The following is a 6,563-nucleotide window of genomic DNA, read 5'->3' as shown; positions in this document are numbered from 1 at the left end:
TCCCTCCAAGATCTCAAATTCTGCGGTTCTGTGATTCTGTGACAATCTTTATTTCACTCCATAGAAAATGTAGAACATGCAGAGAATATGGGCAAGAAATACAAGACAAAGTACTCATTACTGTTTAAAAATTTCTCTCAGAAAGGAATTGAACCTGGGGATGATAGACAATCCTAGGACATTCTGGTACAATTCCTCTATAGTGATGCCCTTTAGTGTGGACTCTCTTTAGAAAGTGAATACACTTTGAGACTTCTAAACAAGAAACTCTTCCCATTAGACCTGTACCATCTAAATGAGTCACAAAAGGGGGGGAGGGGCAAGGGGAGTAGCAAGATCCCAGTTTATTGGTCTCCCATGTCATGACTTTAGTCCCTTTACTGATCTTCCAGACATTGGGTCATATGAGTTATCCTCGTCTCTTTCCAAGGGGCATGCAACTTTATAATTCTCTCTCTAGATAGATTGTATCTCTTTACCATTAAAATATTATTACTCATGAGTGAAATCCAAAGTTGATGCTGCCAAAGAAACCTCTCTTCTCTTCTAGAAGTCTAGATTCCAGGATCATGTTCTCTGGGAAATTTAGATGTTTTTTCTCCTTCTCCCAAAAAATTCCCCCGCCACACACACACAGACAGAGATTTCAGGCTCAGAAACATTGCTCACAAACTCCCCCTCAGACAATGTGACCAGGCACAAATCTATTTCTGCCATGTCTTTCAGCAGGAAATCTTGATATTCCACCACTGTCCTGATACTGTTTCCATATTTGATAGTAGGAAAATCTACTGTCAATTTTCTTGTGTCTGATCTGTGTTCAGAACTAAAACAGAAAGGCAGAAGGGATCCAAGAACTTGAAATTCAGTGATCCCCTTCCCGCTGCACAAGCCACCTGAGCAGGTACATTCAATTCACCATATCATATGAGATAATATTTGTAAACTATTCAGCACAGTGCATGGCAAATAATGTGCTTGATAAATATTTCCCTTCTCTATTCCCCCAAATTCTTCTCCTGCAAGGCACTTATTAAAAAACTCTGGAGGGAGTAAGGTTTTATTGGATGAAGATGGAGGTAATCTAGGGTTTTGGCATTCTGGGATATACATTATATACATGTTGTATTCCACTAGTAGAATGTAAGCCCATTGGAGGGCAAGTGCTGTTCCTCATTTTGTCTTTGTATTCTCAATGCCTAACACAGTGCCTTGCACATATTAGGTACTTAATCAATATTTATTGAATTGAATGAGACCCATGAAAGGACTATGGTTCAGAAAGGGATATTGCATTCAACAAAAACAGCTTTAAATAAAAGAGGGGGTAGTGAAGTGGTTGTTAAGAAGATTTACTCATGTTATGAAATCTAGGCACCGAAGTGAGGAAGCATAATGGAGTGTATTTACATAAAGATCAATGGAGGCAGAAACAACAGCGATCTTATCATCAGTGTGTACTTCAGACCATGTAGACAGAAAAAGGAATGAGATGAGGAGTTAGGAAAATAGATCATAAGTTTGGCACACAGGCATGATATAACAACGATGGAAGACTTCAATTATCTGACCATCTGCTGGAACTCCCTCCTTGCCAAAAGCAAAGCAGCTAATAATTTCTTGACTTGCCTTAGTGGTAATTTCCTCCTTCAAAAGGTAAAGGAACAAAAGGGGGAATTTTTTTCTGGATCTGATTCTTATCAACATGGAGGAACTTGTTCCTTGATGAGAATGATGAGAACCCATGGACAAAATGATGGCTCTGATTTCTGAAAGAGGAGGAGAGGTAAACCCCAAATTTGGGGACAGCAGGTTTCAGAGATATCTGAGGATGGTTAGGATAGATCCCATTGACTCAAATTCTACAGGGGAAAGTATTCCAAAAGGGATGAGAGAGTCTCAAGAGTAAAATTCAGAAGACACATGTAAAAATAATTCTGATAAGTAGAGAAAGAGGAGCTAATAGATATGGTACCCAGGGAAATCATGAACTAACTTTAAATTTGGGTAAGGAACAGGAATACAAAAACATGTCATCATCCTTTAAGGATAATGTCAGAAGTGATAATGTTCAGAATGAGCTGAAGGTCATATAGAAATCTAAATAAACAGCAAAATGGATTTGGGTTGGGTTTTTTCACTCTCTGGGTTGGATTTTTTCATTACTCTATTGGGGAAGAGAGTCCAAAAAGGATAGAACTGCTGCTTAGTGTGGATGGGATGACAGAGAGAAGGGTGAATCCCTTCCTTCCTTCCTTCCTTCCTTCCTTCCTTCCTTCCTTCCTTCCTTCCTTCCTTCCTTCCTTCCTTCCTTCCTTCCTTCCTTCCTTCCTTCCTTCCTTTCTCTTCTATTTATTTCTATTTTATGTCTAAATGAATATTCTTTGGAATGGAAAAGACTGAAAAAATATTTTTGTTTGTTTTTTGGGGGTTTTGTGGGGCAATGGGGGTTAAGTGACTTGCCCAGGGTCACACAGCTAGTAAGTATCAAGTGTCTGAGGCCGGATTTGAACTCAGGTACTCCTGAATCCAGGGCTGGTGCTTTATCCACTGTACCACCTAGCTGCTCCCAAGACTGAACAAATATTAATAATAAGGAGGTGATGCTTAAGGTAAAGATAGAGATGACAAGAAAGGACCTAGCTGTTCTTGATGAGTTCTAGCTCTTTGACATAGATGCACTGCATTCTCAGGTTCTGAAGCACCTGGTAGATGGGATTGCTGAGCCAATGTCAGCAATCTTTGAAAGACTGCTGGGACAAGAGAGAGAGTGCAAGGTAAGAAATAGGCAAATATCTATTTTTTTTAAGGATAAGAGAAGGGAACCTGCAAATTGTAGAACAACAAGCTTCACTTCAATTTCTGGCCAAACTCTGTTGTTATTATTAAATAGATGGTTAGTAAACACTTAGAAAAGGAAGCAGTCAGAATAGATAGATTAATCCAGTACAAATCATGTCATACTAACCTTATTCATTTTAAAATCAAGTTTACTAAACTGATACTTAAAGGGAATTCTATGACCATGGTTTACCTAGATTTTAACAGAGCAATTAATTGTGTATTTCATGTTATTCTTATGGAAAAGAAGAAACATATGGATTGGATAATCATATACTTAGATGTCTTCATAACTATTTGAATGGGTAAATGGCAGAAAATGTTATTAATGGCTTGGTGTCATTTTAGACAGGAGTCTTTAAATGAATGCTCCAAGAATCTATGCTTGGCTCTGTGTTGTTGGGTTTTTTCATGTCTACCTAATTTAGTCTTTAATTACTCTGGATAAATGTTACATTTCAGGGGTTGTATGTCTCAAGGAAGTCAGTAGGAAGTCCGTGATCATTACTGACAGTAGCCCACCCAATGCATATAGACTCCCTCATTTTCTTGGTAGCTATCTTTCTGATCTCTAGGGCAGTTAGGTGGTGCAGTGGATAGAGGTCAGGCACTACTAGCTGGGTGACCCTGGGCAAGGCACTTAGCTGATTGCCTCAGACATTTGAAGCCATCTCTAGTTGTCCTGATATATATATATTGCCATCTGGCAGATGACTGTGGAGGAGACAGGGAGTATTGATATGCAAGTGGAAGGGCTCCTGGCATCAATACTTCACCTTCTCTTGTTTCTGTTTCCACTCCTGCAGCTTCCTGAGCTGTAGACCCTGCCCCAGGAGCTTCTCAGCACAACCATTGGACTGAATGCCTCTGGGAGGGCATTGTGGGCATCCATGGTTAGGTGCTGGCAGAAGGCACAAATACTCCAAAACATCATGGTGCAGTTATAAAGGATCTGTACAGGAGGAACTGCATGCTGAATATTGTCCTGGGGGTGGCTCACTGGCCTGGTCCTGAGTCCTGAGCATGGTACCAGTGAGAGTGAAGGGCATGGTGGTAGTTGTCGCCTAGGATCGTACATGTCCCCGTTCAGTCTGTCTGGTCCTTGACTTATATGTATTGGTACAGCCTCTCTATCAGCATAGCTGAATCCTGCCCTTAATTATCAGCCTGGTCTTGCTCTGACCCTTCAGGAGGAGCAAGCTGCCTTTGATGAGCCTTCTAGTCAAACCTGCAGTAGGTATGGAGCACCTGCTGAAAGTAGATATGGCAGATCTCTTCAGTTCTTCCTTTCCCCTGCGGGTGGCAGTGAACATGCTTGGTGATGGCACAGATGCAGGCTTCACCCTTGAGATTCTCCACATCTTCTTGGGAATGAGCCTCTGTTTTCTGCATATTCTTGGAAAAAAGATCCTTTCCATCAGTTAGGATGCAATCACTAATGCAAAGACACCGCTCAAAGTTAGAGGGTTCTCATTCTCTTCCAGGACATTCTCTCCAACGACACTGGGCTTCGCAAACAGTATGTCCATCGGTTCATTGATGCCATCTAAGCATTCCTTCCACATCTCTGGCTTCATGTATGTGGCCGGATTGGGGCAGTAGTCATAGAGGGAAGCAGTGATGTTGAATTCGATCTTAACAAAGTTAATCCCTCCATTTCCTGTATTCTTTTCCACTGCAATCTGAGTTGCAACAGCTCAATTTGGCCTGTATTATCAATTCATTTCTTGCCATAAGTGTGCAGGACTTCAGTCAGTTTCTTGATTACAGTAGCATGGACACTTTCTGTTTCATTAGCAAACATTTTTGGCTTCTCCTTGACCTGTGGTGCCTGTCTTCAAACCTTCTCCACCTCTAGCCTTCATTATCTTCCTCTTCCTCTGAGTCAGTCTGAGGAAGTAGATTCTGAACTCCAGTCTTTATCACCATATGAATCCTCAGAGTCCTCATCTTCATCTCACATCTTCTTGAGGAACTTGAAATTTTCCCCAGATGGTGCCTCACATTTTTTCTTGATGAAACTTGTAGCACTGAAACCATCTTCATCCTCATGTGAAAACGAAGAACTTTCTGAGGTTTCTTCATTTTCCTCATCAGCAGACTGCTCAGGGTTCTGCTTATAGTTGGTGATCTGGGCTTCGTAATCCCAATTATATTTATAGATCTCCTGACACAAGGTACTCGGCGCCTTTGATTTGTTCTTTTTCATTCTTTCCCTCCCATAACTCAATGTACCCAACAATACCCTAGATCAGCCAAGATGTGGTTGTAGAATTGGGGGCACCCCCTTTGTTTACAAAGTTCTTGACCTTTCCAAATGCCTTAAAAGGAGCTCCAATTCCTCAAGGCATTTAGTGAAATTCCAAATTTTCATGACACTCCATATGGTCCAGAGAGGGTTGATCAGATCCTCAAACCTCTAGGCCTTTGCATTTTAGCATCCTCTTCATCTTCACTCTGCAGCAATGGCCATTTGCCAGAGTTTCTCCCTCAAGCTTGAGTGCCAGACACCTCCCGCCTCCACTCCCCCCCCCCAAAGTGAAGACTAAGACTTGCTGTCCAAACCAGGAGTGAAAAATCTTGACATGGCTCAGGTGCTCAGGAGGCAGCTGCTCAAGTGGGACATGGCAGGAGACAGGGCCTCTGTGTTGTTTTAACTTTTTATCCATGATGTGAATAAGTGCATAAATGGCTCATGTATAAAATTTGCAGATGGCACAAAGTCGGGAGAGAGAGCTAACTCAATGACGGAGTTAAGATTCCAAAAGGTCAACATGGGCTAAATCAAATAAAATGAAATTTAAGGGATAAGGGCTGGACTTTGATTTCTCTCTTACAAAGAACTTCCATGGTGAGAAAACGCCCTTTACCAATGGAAATCTGCACCTAGTGGTCTTAGAGTGTTACATATAGTACTAAGAGGTTGAATAGGGGCAACTAGGTGGCACAGTGGATAAAGTACCAGCCCCGGATTCAGAGCACCTGAGTTCAAATACGGCTTCAGATACTTGACACTTGGTAGCTGTGTGACCCTGGGCAAGTCACTTAACTGTGCCCTGCATAAAAAAAAGAAAGAGAGAGAGAGAGAGAGAGAGAGAGAGAGAGAGAGAGAGAGAGAGAGAGAGAGAGAGAGAGAGAGAGAGAGAATAATTTGCCTAGGGTCACAGCCAGTTTGAGGCAGAGGCAAAATATGAAACCAAGTGGCCCTGGCTTCAAGGCCGGTTCTTTATCCTCTAGGCCACCTTGCCTCTCAAGATGATCAGGGGGAAAAATATAACACCTGACTTTTGAGTCCAAAAAATCAACCTCAGAAGAACCTGAAGGGAAATATGGCCAGACAGCAATTTGCCTGAAAAAGATCTTGGGACTTTAGTCGATTTTAAGTTCAGTATGAGTCAAGAGCTTACTGTGGCAACTAATAATGTGATCTCAGACTGCATATTAAGAGAAACATAGATTCCAAGAATAAGGAGGTGATAGGCTCAGTGCCCTCTACCCTGGTGAAAGTACATTTGGGGAATTTTTTTTCAGTTCTTGGCACCCTTTTAAGGAGGTCATGGATAATCTGGCAATCAATAAGAGAATGGCATGTGCTATGAAGATCAGTTTAAAGAACTGAGAAAGTTTAGCCTGGGGAAGAAAAGACTTGTGGGGGACATGATAGTTATCTTTAAGTATTTGGAGGGATGTCATATGGAAGCTGGATTGTAGTTATTTTGCTT

The 6,563-nt window shown here is 41.6% G+C and overlaps 1 pseudogene; it reads right to left on the bottom strand.

Moving 5' to 3' along the window:
- Positions 1 to 794: 794 nt before the first annotated feature.
- On the bottom strand, positions 795 to 5,428 carry LOC122738334 (annotated as a pseudogene).
- Positions 5,429 to 6,563: the final 1,135 nt, after the last annotated feature.

This window comes from Dromiciops gliroides, chromosome 2 (genome assembly GCF_019393635.1).
Source record: "Dromiciops gliroides isolate mDroGli1 chromosome 2, mDroGli1.pri, whole genome shotgun sequence".
Classification (NCBI taxonomy): domain Eukaryota; kingdom Metazoa; phylum Chordata; class Mammalia; order Microbiotheria; family Microbiotheriidae; genus Dromiciops; species Dromiciops gliroides.
This window is presented reverse-complemented; position numbering and strand designations above follow the sequence as displayed.